We start from the raw sequence: 14,954 nt of genomic DNA, 5'->3' as shown, positions 1-14,954 counted from the left end.
TTCGTCTTCCTCTTGAAGATCCATTTATTTTCTATGGCTTGCCGATCATCGGGCAAGTTAATCAAAGTCCACACTTTGTTCTCATATATGGATCCCATCTCAGATTCATGGCCTTCAAGCCATTTCGCGGAATCTGGGCTCATCATCGCTTCCTCATAGTTCGTAGGTTCATCATGGTCTAGTAACATGACTTCCAGAATAGGATTACCGTACCACTCTGGTGTAGATCTTACTCTGGTTGACCAACGAGGTTTGGTAGTAACTTGATCTGAAGTTTCATGATCAATATCATTAGCTTCCTCACTAATTGGTGTAGGAATCACTGGAACTGATTTCTGTGATGAACTACTTTCCAATTCGGGAGAAGGTACAAATTACCTTATCGAGCTCTACTTTCCTCCCACTCACTTCTTTTGAGAGAAACTCCTTCTCTAGAAAGGATCCATTCTTATCAACGAATGTTTTGCCTTCGGATCTGTGATAGAAGGTGTACCGAATAGTTACCTTTGGGTATTCTATGAAGACGCACTTCTCCGATTTGGGTTCGAGCTTATCAGGTTGAAACTTTTTCACATAAGCATCGCAGTCCCAAACTTTAAGAAACGATAACTTTGGTTTCTTGCCAAACCACAGTTCATAAGGCGTCGTCTCAACGGATTTCGATGGTGCCCTTTTTAAAGTGAATGCAGCTGTCTCTAATGCATAACCACAAAACGATAGTTGTAAATCAGTAAGAGACATCATAGATTGTACTATATCCAATAAAGTACGGTTATGACGTTTGGACACACCATTATGTTGTGGTGTTCCATGTGGCGTGAGCTGTGAAACTATTCCACATTGTTTTATATGAAGGCCAAACTCGTAACTCAAATATTCTACTCCACGATCAGATCGTAGAAACTTTATTTTCTAGTTATGATGATTCTCCACTTCACTCTGAAATTCTTTGAACTTTTCAAATGTTTCAGACTTGTGTTTCATTAAGTAGATATACCCATATCTGCTCAAATCATCTGTGAAGGTCAGAAAATAATGATACTTGCCACGAGCATCAACACTCATTGGATTGCATACATCGGTATGTATTATTTCCAATAAGTCAGTAGCTCGTTCCATTGTTTCGGAGAACGGAGTTTTAGTCATCTTGCCCAAAAGGCACGGTTCACAAGCATCAAATGATTCATAACCAAGTGATTCCGAAAATCCATCTTTATGGAGTTTCTTCGTGCGCTTTACACATATATGACTCAAACGGCAGTGCCACAAATATGTGCACTATCATTATCAACTTTGCATCTTTTGGCATCAATATTATGAATATGTGTATCACTATGATCAAGATTCAATAAACCATCAACATTGGGTGTATGACCATAGAATGTTTTATTCATGTAAATAGAATAACAATTTATTCTCTGTCTTAGATGAATAATCGTATCGCAATAAACATGATCTAATCATATTTATGCTTAACGCAAACACCAAATAACATTTATTTAGGTTCAACACTAATCTCGAAAATATAGGGAGTGTACGATGATGATCATATCAATTTTGGAACCACTTCCAACATACATCGTTACTTCACCCTCAACTAGTCTATGTTTATTCTGTAACTCCTGTTTCGAGTTACTAATCTTAGCAACTGAACAAGTATCAAATACTCAGGGGCTACTATAAATACTAGTAAGGCACACATCAATAACCTGTATATCAAATATACCCTTGTTCACTTTGCCATCCTTCTTATCCACCAAATATTCAGGGCATTTCCGCTTCCAGTGACCATTTCCTTTGCAGTGTAAGCATTCAATTTCAGGCTTTGGTCCAGCTTTGGTCTTCTTCACGGGAGTGACAACTTGTTTGCCATTCTACTTGAAGTTTCCCTTTCTTTCCCTTTGCCCTTTTCTTGAAACTAGTGATCTTGTCAATCATCAACACTTGATGCTCTTTCTTGATTTCTACCTTCGTCGATATCAACATCACGAAGAGCTCGAGAATCGTTTTCGTCATCCCTTGCATACTATAGTTCATCGCGAAGTTCTAGTAACTTAGTGATGGTGACTAGAGAATTCTATCAATCACTATCTTATTTGGAAGATTAACTCCCACTTGATTCAAGCGATTGAAGTACCCAGACAATCTGAGCACATGCTCACTAGTTGAGTGATTCTCCTCCATCTTTTAGCTATAGAACTTGTTGGAGACTTCATATCTCTCAACTCGGGTATTTGCTGGAAATATTAACTTCAACTCCTGGAACATCTCATATGGTCCATGACGTTCAAAATATCTTTGAAGTCCGGATTCTAAGCCCTTAAGCATGGTGCACTAAACTATCAAGTAGTCATCATATTGAGCTAGCCAAACGTTCATAATGTCTGCATCTGCTCCTGCAATAGGTCTGTCACCTAGCGGTGCATTAAGGACATAATTCTTCTGTGCAGCAATGAGGATAAACCTCAGATCACGGATCCAATTCGCATCATTGCTACTAACATCTTTCAACACAATTTTCTCTAGGAACATATCAAAATAAACATATGAAAGCAACAACGCAAGCTATTGATCTACAACATAATTTGCAAAATACTACCAGGACTAAGTTCATGATAAATTTAAGTTCAATTAATCATATTACTTTAAGAACCCCCACTTAGACAGACATCTCTCTAGTCATCTAAGTGATCACGTGATACAAATCAACTAAACCATGTCCGATCATCACGTGAGATGGAGTAGTTTCAATGGTGAACATCATTATGTTGATCATATCTACTATATGATTCACGTTCGATCTTTCGGTCTCCGTGTTCCGAGGCCATATCTATATATGCTAGGCTCGTCAAGTTTAACCTGAGTATTCCGCGTGTGCAACTGTTTTGCACCCGTTGTATTTGAACGTAGAGCCTATCACACCCGATCATAACGTGGTGTCTCAGCACGAAGAACTTTCGCAACGGTGCATACTCAGGGAGAACACTTCTTGATAATTAGTGAGAGATCATCTTAAAATGCTACCGTCAATCAAAGCAAGATAAGATGCATAAAGGATAAACATCACATGCAGTCAATATAAGTGATATAATATGGCCATCATCATCTTCTGCTTGTGATCTCCATCTCTGAAGCACCGTCATGATCACCATCGTCACCGGCGTGACACCTTGATCTCCATCATAGCATCATTGTCGATTACGCCATCTATTGCTTCTACGACTATCGCTACCGCTTAGTGATAAAGTAAAGCAATTACAGGGTGTTTGCATTTCATACAATAAAGCGACAACCATATTGCTCCTGCCAGTTGCCGATAGCTTCGGTTACAAAACATGATTATCTCATACAATAAAATATAGCATCACGTCTTGACCATATCACATCACAACATGCCCTGCAAAAACAAGTTAGACATCCTCTACTTTGTTGTTGCAAATTTTACGTGGCTGCTATGGGCTGAGCAAGAACTGTTCTTACCTACGCATCAAAACCACAAAGATAGTTTGTCAAGTTGGTGTTGTTTTAACCTTCGCAAGGACCGGGCGTAGCCACACTCGGTTCAACTAAAGTGAGAGAGACAGACACCCGCCGGTCACCTTTAAGCAACTAGTGCTCGTGGCGGTGAAACCAGTCTCGCGTAAGCGTACGCGTAATGTCGGTCCGGGCCGCTTCATCTCACAATACCGCTGAACCAAAGTATGACATGCTGGTAAGCAGTATGACTTATATCGCCCACAACTCACTTGTGTTCTACTCGTGCATATGACATCTATGCATAAAACCAGGCTCGGATGCCACTGTTGGGGAACGTAGTAATTTCAAAAAAATTCCTACGCACACGCAAGATCATGGTGATGCATAGCAACGAGAGGGGAGAGTGTGTCCACATACCCTCGTAGACTGAAAGCGGAAGCGTTAGAACAACGCGGTTGATGTAGTCGTACGTCTTCACGGCTCGACCGATCAAGCACCGAAACTACGGCACCTCCGAGTTCTAGCACACGTTTAGCTCGATGACGATCCCCGGACTCCGATCCAGCAGGGTGTCGGGGAAGAGTTCCGTCATCACAACGGCATGGTGATGATCTTGATGTTCTACCGTCGCAGGGCTTCGCCTAAGCACCGCTACAATATTATCGAGGACTATGATGGAGGGGGGCACCACACACGGCTACGAGATCAAGAGATCAATTGTTGTTGTGTCTCTGGGGTGCCCCCCTGCCCCGTATATAAAGGAGCAAGGGGGGAGGTGGGCGGCCTAGGGAGGAGGTGCGCCAAGGGGGGAGTCCTACTCCCACCGGGAGTAGGACTCCTCTTTTCCTTGTTAGAGTAGGAGAGAAGGAAAGAGGAGGAGAGGGAGAAGGAAGAGGGGTGGATCTTATTTGACGCTCATTAGCGTCACAACGTCGTGGCTTCGCTGAAGCCAGTGTTTAGACGGGCCGGCCCTTTTCGACTCTTGTACTACTGTTTCGAGTCCTCTTCGGCCTTCTTCGCTTCCTTCTTTTCCTCTCTTTCTCGTCTCGCTTCCCCAGCCGGCGTTTCTCTTCTCTCTTCGCTTGCTTCTTCTCTTTATCTTCGTGACTCCCAGGCTAGCGTTTTCTCTTCGCCGAATTGGTTGCCGCCATGGCTGCGCAAGGTTCGTTGTTCATCTCCCATCTTTTTCATGGCAGATTTGAGAAGCATGTTGTAGTTACTGTTTCGATCTCGATCCATTTAGTTCTACGATTATGGTTTGGTATGGAGTGGGGAGCTGGTTGATGCGGCTCTGTTCGTTCGATCTGCTAGGTGTGGCTTTCTTTTGGTTGGAATTCGTCCCTGTTTCTTGACCCCTAGATCAATCTCGTGCCCCTTTTTGGTAGGAATTGGTGCCAAGTAGTTGATGTGTTCGATCTGGTAGGGATTGCTCATCACAGTAGTTGTTTTGCTCGATTTTGGTAGGGATTGCTCATCCTAGTTGTTGTTTTATTCATTCTGGTAGGGATTACTCATACTAGTTGTCGGTTTGTGTGATTTTTGGAAATACTTCGGTGCTCATACCAGTAGTTGGTGCTTGCATGTGTTTTTATGTGAAGGATTGGTCATCACAGTACTTGGTTTCTTAAGGAAAAAGTATGTCCACTCTGTCCATGACTTATGAACAATTTTTCTGTGATGAAAAGGTTAAAAATAATGTTTGGTTTATATATTTTTTGTTGTTGTTTGACCTGAACTCATATGATTCTTAAGTAATCACTTTCCTTTTTTAATAGTTTACTTGTTAGCAATTCATTTGTATACTATCTATCAGCTTTTCTTGCACTATCTTCACTTTTGGTGTTGTTTTATGACTCCGAGTTTTATACCTTCCTCTGTTTCTTTTTCTAGGCCAAAATGTTCCTGTACGGTCCACTGCGACTTTCCGGTCACGGTTTTCTACTCTTCCTTGGGCCAAAGTTGTTAGTAAGGTGTCTCCTTTGCAGAGAAGCTTTATGCCAGACTAAATCAAACATCTTCTAAATGTGCGCGAACATGTGGTTGTGCCCATGGATTTGCTGCAATGGTTAGCAAAGCATATGCGCTATGGTTAAGTAGGCATTTTCTAGCACAACAACAAAGTCATTCATATCGCCCGAGATATGGTTGACATATCCGCTATGAAAGAACAATCTGGTCCGGTTGGCTACCTGAGTCTAGAATTAGAGTAGATCGAGTGAAATTTAAAAGCGAAACCTCTCAATCTGAACACTAGTTGGTGCTTGGATGTGTTTCCTTTCTCACAAATTTGGCAGTTCTGACGTGATGATGTTCTTCCATAGTTAGTGAAGTTTGGTCCCCAAATAATATGTGCAAGGTGATTCATAGTGTTATTCTGCTAACTAATTTTCCTTATTCTGCATGGGTGCTATTTTTTCAATCATTCTCAATCTGAACATGACATATGTCTTCCATATGCAGTGAAGTTTGGTCCCATATTTTTATAAGAAAAGGTGAAACAGAGTGATGTTTCCTTTTGTGCTGGGTGATATTCTAATTTTATTGCCTTTTGCAGAGTTTGCCCTGCAGAATATCATCTACTTCAGCATGGTTCTAATTAACTTGTCATTCTGTGTATTTGTTTCTTAATTAATCAACTTTAAGCGTAAAAAGGAATTTTTTAATGTTTATTAACATTCCAACATTTGTTCATTATCTATTAAACTTATTCACTTTCTGTTGAACTAAATTCTTAAGAGTTCATTCGTTCCATATTTTTGCTTATAACCTATTAAAATCTATTGTTTAATTTTGGTAGGCATTGAACATTTTTAATGTACGTTGAACATTTTTTGAATACACATTGAACACTTTGTGTAATCTATCTTGAACAATTTCCGAATACACACTGAACATTTTTGTGTAATATACACTGAACAAAAATTCAAAATAACAGTGAACTTTTGTAGTATTCGTTGAACATATTCTTAATATGCGTGAACATTTTTATAATGCATAGTTAATGTTTTTTTGAAACATACCGTGAACAATTTTGTAATATACGATGAACATTTTTGTATAAAAATGGAACATTTGTTTGCGACAAAAAAACTGAACATTTATTTTGAATAGGTTAAATAGAAAAAAACAATTTTGAACATTTGTTAAACATTTTTACTAATTGCCTGGATTTTTTCTTCAATATATTTACATATCTCTTTTTTGTTCAATTTGTTAACAAAAAAGATGTTCAACTACTTATTTATGGTTGAACAATTGTTTATTAAACCTGTTTCATTCGGTTCAACATTTGTTAAATCAATTCTTGTTCATTCCATTCTTTAAACTTGTTCATTAAAAAGGTTCAGCTACTTTTATTTTTAAAGAAATTCGTGAGAAGTTCTTATATCACATAGTCAATCGTAAAGACAGTGAAATTCAACTACCACTGGTGAAATCATTTCTGCATGAACATGTACACATTAATCTTATTCAACATTTTACAGCAAGTGAGGGTTGTTAGATATGATTTTGTGGCCTAACTTTATTTAATTTCTTCCTATTCTTCAGTGATTCCGCATATTCAAATTAATCTCATGTGGAACATATTTTCCTTGGAAATACAGTAGTGGTACATAAGCCTACTTTCGCTGATATTACGAGTAATCTTTTTTTCTTCGCACTTGATAATGTTCTTTTCCAACAATTAACATAAATTAAATTGTTACAGGTGCACAAAGACATGGATGAACAGATGTACAAAGTGGATAGAATTACAAATGCAAAGAGAGCCAACAAATATCTGCCCACTCGTGAAACTAGTTTTTTCTTTGAGAACATTTATCCCATTCTGTAGCAAGTTGTGCCAAAACAATGTTTCTGCTGATTCTTTTTTTTTTCTGAATATTGTTCAACAACACAAGAATTTACCCTTCACTTTACTCTTCAATTTTATATATACACTGAACATTTGTTTTTTTTTCTCATTCTAATTACTCTTCAGATTACTAGAAAATATATTGCTGCAAATTCAGAAACAACAATTAGTACAAATTCTTGTACTAAAAGTTGTTGATTGTTATTATTATCCTCAGGTCTGCATTTCTCACTGTACAAATTCAGAAACAAAATTATTGTACAAACTTTTGAAACAACTGAAACAGCCACGAAACAGTCACGAAAAAGTTCAGGAAACAGCCACGAAAAGGTACAGGAAACAGCCGCGAAAAAGTTCACGAAGCACCGTACACGTTTTTTTTGTTTTTTTAGAATTGGGAAGCAGCGTACACTTCTTTTTTTAGCAACAGAAGCAGCGTACACGTACGCGAAGCAGTATGGAAACAGCCACGACAACGTTCGAATTAACAAACGGGGCAAACTTAGTTAACGGGCAGCGAACAAGCCAGCCCGCAAACAACCTCTATCAGCGAAGCCTCCTCAACTTGACGCTCGCGAGCGTCGAGCAGGGGCTGCTCCCCTTGTCCAATTCGGACCAGAGGGGGGGCGCGGGCCTCCTTCCTTTTGGCCTCTCTCCTCTATTCTTGTATGGCCCAATAAGGCCCATATACTTCCGGAGAATTCCCGTAACTCTCCGGTACTCCAAAAAATACCCGAATCACTCGGAACCTTTCAGAAGTCTGAATATAGTCATCCAATATATCAATCTTTACGTCTCGACCATTTCAAGACTCCTCGTCATGTCTCCGATCTCATCTGGGACTCCGAACTCCTTCGGTACATCAAAACACATAAACTCATAATATAACTGTCATCGAAACCTTAAGCGTGCGGACCCTACAGGTTCGAGAACAATGTAGACATGACCGAAATACGTCTCCGGTCAATAACCAATAGCGGAACCTGGATGCTCATATTGGCTCCCACATATTCTACGAAGATCTTTATCGGTCAAACCGCATAACAACATACGTTGTTCCCTTTGTCATCGGTATGTTACTTGCCCGAGATTCGATCGTCGGTATCTCAATACCTAGTTCAATCTCGTTACCGGCATGTCTCTTTACTCGTTATGCAATGCATCATCCCGCAACTAACTCATTAGTCACATTGCTTGCAAGGCTTATAGTGATGTGCATTACCGAGAGGGCCCAGAGATACCTCTCCGACAATCGGAGTGACAAAACCTAATCTCAAATTACGCCAACTCAACATGTACCTTTGGAGACACCTGTAGAGCTCCTTTATAATCACCCAGTTACGTTGTGACGTTTGGTAGCACACAAAGTGCTCCTCCGATAAATGGGAGTTGCATAATCTCATAGTTGTAGGAACATGTATAAGTCATGAAGAAAGCAATAGCAACATACTAAACGATCAAGTGCTAAGCTAACGGAATGGATCAAGTCAATCACATCATTCTCCTAATAATGTGATCCCGTTAATCAAATGACAACTCATGTCTATGGTCAGGAAACACAACCATCTTTGATCAACGAGCTAGTCAAGTAGAGGCATACTAGTGCCACTATGTTTGTCTATGTACTCACACATGTATTATGTTTTCGGTTAATACATTTCTAGCATGAATAATAAACATTTATCATGAAAAAAGGAAATAAATAATAACTTTATTATTGCCTCTAGGGCATATTTCCTTCATTATATTACCCCTTTTGGATGTTTATGGGCTTTATTTTACACATTTGTATCATTTTTGGGACTAACCTACTAACCGGAGGCCCAGCCCGTATTGCTGTTTTTTTTTGCCTATGTCAGTATTTCGAAGAAAAGGAGTATCAAACCGAGTCCAAATGGAATGAAAACTTCGGGAGCGTGATTTTTGGAACGAACGTGATCCGGAGAGCTTGGAGTGCAAGTCAAGAAGCTCCCGAGGACCCCACGAGATAGCCCCCCCCTGTAGAGCGCGCCCCTGTCTCGTGGGCCCCTCGGGCGGCGACCGACGTACTTCTTCCTCCTATAGATACCTACGTACCCCGAAAACATCCAGGGGCACCACGAAACACAATTTCCACCGCCGTAACCTTCTGTATCCACGAGATCCCATCTTGGAGCCTTCGCCGGCATTCAGCCGGAGGGGGAATCAACCACGGAGGGCCTCTACATCAACATCCTTGCCCCTCCGATGAGTTGTGAGTAGTTTACCACAGACCTACGGGTCCATAGTTATTAGCTAGATGGCTTCTTCTCTCTTTTTGGATCTCAATACAATGTTCTCCCCCTCTCTTGTGGAGATCTATTCGATGTAATCTCTTTTTGCGGTGTGTTTGTCAAGATCCGATGAATTGTGGGTTTATGATCAAGTTTATCTATGAATAATAATTGAATCTTCTCTGAATTCTTTTATGTATGATTGAGTTATCTTTGCAAGTCTCTTCGAATTATTAGTTTGGTTTGGCCTACTAGATTTATCTTTGTTGCCATGGGAGAAGTGCTTAGCTTTGGGTTCAATCTTGCGGTGTTCTTACCCAGTGACAGAAATGGTTGCAAGACACGTATTGTATTGTTGCCATCAAGGATAACAAGATGGGGTTTATATCATATTGCATGAGTTTATCCCTCTACATCATGTCATCTTGCTTAATGCGTTACTCTGTTCTTATGGACTTAATACTCTAGATGCAGGCAGGAGTTGGTCAATGTGTGGAGTAATAGTAGTAGATGCAGGCAGGAGTCTGTCTACTTGTTATGGACGTGATGCCTATATACATGATCATGCCTAGATAATCTCATAACTATGCGCTTTTCTATCAATTGCTCGACAGTAATTTGTTCACCCACCGTAATACTTATGCTATTTCGAGAGAAGCCTCTAGTGAAACCTATGGCCCCCGGGTCTATCTCCTATCATATTTGCTTCCAATCTACTTTTATTTGCATCTTTACTTTTTGCATCTATATTATAAAATACCAAAAATATATCATTACTATCTTTATTAGATCTCACTTTCGTAAGTGGCCGTGAAGGGATTGACAACCCCTTTATTGCGTTGGTTGTGAGTTCTCAGTTTGTTTGTGTAGGTGCGTGGGACTTTTGAGGAGCCTCCTACTGGATTGATACCTTGGTTCTCAAAACTGAGGGAAATACTTACGCTACACTTGCTGCATCACCCTCTCCTCTTCGGGGAAAACCAACGCTAGCTCAAGATGTAGCAACATGTCGCAGAGATCCAAGAATGTGTTCCTCTGCTCCTCCTCCTCCACTGCTAGCTCATTATCGGTGGTGCGTTTGTACTCCTCCTTGCATGGTGTATTAATCCGGATGTCAAGTTAAGCAGCTCATCGGCCATGTACGAGGAGAGGGTGGCACCATTACCAGGCTTGATGATAGCGCGCGCCATGGACAACATCCGGTGGCTCAGGTCCCCTGCGTCCTGCATGATAGAATCGAACTGCCTTGTGGAGGTCAATTCCTTCTCCATCTCCTGGACCTGGACCGGGCCATGGACGGAGGATGTGTAGTCCCTTCCGGCAAGCCTCCGGACTACGGTTTCTTCCCCTAGCTCTTGCTGCTTCAAGACGGAGACCCCGGGGGTGAGGCCGGCGAGCAGGTCCCTGCGCTCCCTATGCAGGGACATGATCTCCTTTACCACGTTGAAGAACTCAGACTGTTGTCCCTCGGCGGAGTCACCCGCCATCTCCTTCAGAGCTGAGGGATGTCTTCCAAATCCTCTCGCTCTCTGGTTTGTTTGGGGGATTCGGGCTTGCCGTCTGCGAGTATACTTGCTGCCGCCGCCGCTGCCGGGTCCTACGGGGGATAGATATCGAGGAATGAATGTGTTCTTTTTTAGGCAACCTTGCAAAGCTTTATTACGTCGTCACAATGTTTACAGGGACGAATAGAATGCCTTTGCGCTTGCCTAACCAAACAAGGCGGCCAACGCTCAGAGTTAAAGCATGCTTTGCTAAGTTGTGAGCATCATAATTTGAGCTCCTAGACTGATGAACTACATTACAAGAAATAAAAGAGGACGCTTGCAACTCAATCTCTCTAACCACTGGACCGTAGGCCGCATTGCTTCTCCTACCAATCTCATTTGCCACAGCCTTGCAATCTATAGCAACATGTACCCTTGTGATGTTTAGATCTGCTACAAGATCCAGGCCCTCTCTTACCACCAATGCTTCTAGAGTAGCAGGATCTTTGATATGTTTGTAGATAAAAGACGATGCTCTGAGGAAATTGCCGTCTTGATCTCTGCAAATCGCCGCTACAGCTCCAAACCGGCTCCCACGACCCACAACTGCGTCCACATCCAGCTTCGCAAAACCATCAGGAGGAGCAATCCAAGTTGGGTGCTGCATGGCTCCACCCCCTGATACTGCTCTTGTTGGTGTTAAGAACTGGAAATCGGATATATAAGAGTTTATGAAACCATGTGTCGTCTGGGGTGACTTGAAAAGGCCTTCATACAATGCTTTCCTCCTTGCTCCCCACATGGCCCAAAGTGAGACTGAAAACCTAACAAAATCTTCAGGTTTTAGCGCTCTCATCATTGCAAATAACCACGTCTTTGGGCATTCTTGTTGGCCTCCGAAGAAAGCGCCCAAGTGCAGCGTGCCATAGGGCAATTCAGCAGCGCATGTCTCCAAGAGTCGGGTGACCCGCACAACCTGCATGCCCCTGTCGTCGCCATATTCCTCCTATGCAAGACATCTCCCGATGGTATCGAGTGTCGAGCGAGTCACCACAGAAAAACCTTGATTTTGCTTGGTACCTCAATCTTCCAGATGGCTCTCCATTCGTTGTTGTCTCCCTCGCTAGAAGATGGTCCCTCTCGTTCATCAAGCTAGCCCTCTCTATCATACTTAGTTCGAACCAACATGCGGTATGCAGAACCGACAAAAAAATTTCCACGAGGTTCTTCACCCCAGGACCAGAAGTCACCAATCCGTCGTGTACACAGGGGTATCTTCAATATTGCTTCCACATCAAATTCAGTGAAAACTGCTCGGATCAGATCCTCTCTCCAAGAAGTCGTGGTCGTCTCAATAAGATCAGAAACCATTAGTGGCGGGGCTATAACCAATGATGCAATTGGTCTCTTGTAACTTACTCGTGGGATCCAGTTATGCTCTCATATCCTCGTAGAGGCTCCATCACCAATTCTTCGGACCACACCTTGAGCCAACACATCTCTTCCATCTAAGATCGCTCGCCAAATCTGAGACGGGTGCGACCCCAACTCAGCTTGAAGCAGTGATACATCCGGATAATAAATAGCCTTTAGCAACCTTGCACTCAGTGATTCAGTTTCATTCAATAACTTCCAGGCCTGTCTCGAGAGCAAAGCTAAGTTGAAAAGCTCCAAGTCCCTAAACTCCATTCCTCCCATATGCTTTGGTTTGGTCATTATATCCCACGATACCCAAGCTGGTTTGCGTTTCCCCCTACTGCTTCCCCACCAGAACTGACGAATAACAGATGTGATATTCTCACACAGTCCCCTTGGCAGCCTGAAACACGCCATTGAAAAGACCGGTATAGCTTGCGCTACTGACTTAATGAGGATGTCCTTCTCTACCGCCGATAACAACTTCTGCATCCAACCCTTCACTTTCTCCCAAACCCTATCAGGCAAGTATTTAAACGTCCCATTCTTTGACTAACCCACATCTGTCGGCATTCCAAGGTATCGTTCATTGAGGGACTCATTATGAACATTCAAGATGTTTTTCACTCCATCCCTGAGTCCTTGTGGGCAACCTTTACTGAAAAAAAATTAATGATTTTCCAGCATTTATTCTCTGACTCGAAGCATTGCAATATATGTTCAGTAGGTTTGAAACTCTTTCTGCATCCTCAACACTAGACTTGAAAAGCAACAGGTTCTCATCTGCAAATAGAAGGTGGTTCATGGCTGGGGCCGTTGGTGCCACTCTAATACCTGTGAGTGAAGATGACTGTGAACTGGATTTCAGGAGGCACGAAAGGCCCTCTGCTGCAATCAAAAATAGGTAAGGTGAGATATGATCTCCCTTCTGAATTCCTCTTGATGGGTAAAAACTCTCGAGTCTGTCTCGATTGAACAAAACTGAAAATGAGACTGAAGAAACCATAGCCATAACTGTGTGTTAGGGCATCCTTTGCCTTAGGGTTTTGGTGATGATGACAACACACGTGGACTAATCATGCGCCATAGTTTTCTCAGGTACACTTTGTGTGGCGCAAGACGGTTAGGTTCTCCCTCTGTGCGGAAAAGATCGAAGACGGAGTTTCCGACATTTTATTTCCTTTGGTCGTAGGAGATCCGTACTATTAAGAGGGAATCCACATCAGAAGGTATTGGGTGAATCCTTAACGTACACATTCTCTGCACCCACCATATACCCTCCGTTCAAGGAGAGAGAGGTTCCCCATCCTCTGTTGTGCACAATCCTTCTCTTGGCGGTTGTACCACTTCTTTGAGTGGTTGTACCGCTTCTTTGAGCGGTTGTACCACTAGCTAGTAGTTACGGTCTTACCACCGTCCCTAGTACCGCTCACGGGTGACTCCCTTCTGTACCGGGTGCAGTTGTAGACCGGTGGTGGAACGGTAGTTCCGGTTTTTCTTGATAAACCGGTACTACCGGTGTTCAGGGCGGTAGTACCGCTTCGGACCCCACCGCCCAGGAACTACTGGCCCAGCGGTAGTTCCGGTCCAACTACCGGACTAAGGGGTCTAATTTCTGTATATTGCCCGGTAGTTGAGCAGTGGTTGTGCGGAATTTCTGGTTTGTTTCGATAAACTGGTACTACCGGGTGCACCACCGGAAGTTCCGCTCCTATGCATTTCTGCACATAACGGTTGGATCTTGGGGCCTATTTAAGGAGGTGCTTCTCCTTCCTCCCACCTTCCTGGTGCCTCTCTCTCTCTCCTCCATTACTGCCATTAAAGCTCTCTTGCCCGATCTCTCTCTCTAGCCACTCAAACTCGTTGATTTTCTAGGGATTGAAGGAGGAGACCTAGATCTACACTTCCACCAAAGGATATTTGATTTCCCCATACTTTCTTGTGTGGCTTTTGTTACTCTTGGGTGCTTGGGCACCCTAGACGGAAGAGGTCATTTTGGAGCCACATTCCATTGTGGTGAAGCTTCGGGGTTTCGTTGGGAGCCTCCAATTAAGTTGTGGAGAGAGCCTCAACCTTCTTTGTAAAGGTCCGGTTGCCGCCTTCAAGGGCACCAATAGTGGAATCACGTCATCTCGCATTATGTGAGGGTGTGAGGAGAATATGGTGGCCCTAGTGGCTTCTTGGGGAGCATTGTGCCTCCACACCGCTCCAACGGAGACGTACTTCCCCTCAAAAGGAAGGAACTTCGGTAACATATCCTCGTCTTCACCGGCTCCACTCTTGGTTATCTCGTACCTTTACTTGTGCAAGATTATTTGTGTTATATCCCTTGCTTGCTTGTGCGCTTGTTGTTATTGCATCATATAGGTTGCTCACCTAGTTGCATATCTAGACAACCTACTTTGATGCAAAGTTTAAATTTGGTAAAGAAAAGCTAAAAGTTGTTAGTTACCTATTCACCCCCCC

General features: G+C 42.5%; 1 long non-coding RNA gene across 1 annotated transcript; it reads left to right on the top strand.

Moving 5' to 3' along the window:
- Window positions 1-4,537: 4,537 nt before the first annotated feature.
- On the top strand, window positions 4,538-7,442 carry LOC119368678. Its single transcript, XR_005176716.1, has 3 exons — window positions 4,538-4,639; window positions 5,368-5,447; window positions 7,187-7,442. It is a non-coding gene; the product is annotated as an uncharacterized LOC119368678 (long non-coding RNA).
- Window positions 7,443-14,954: the final 7,512 nt, after the last annotated feature.

This window comes from Triticum dicoccoides, chromosome 2B (genome assembly GCF_002162155.2).
Source record: "Triticum dicoccoides isolate Atlit2015 ecotype Zavitan chromosome 2B, WEW_v2.0, whole genome shotgun sequence".
In the NCBI taxonomy this organism is placed as follows: domain Eukaryota; kingdom Viridiplantae; phylum Streptophyta; class Magnoliopsida; order Poales; family Poaceae; genus Triticum; species Triticum dicoccoides.
This window is presented reverse-complemented; position numbering and strand designations above follow the sequence as displayed.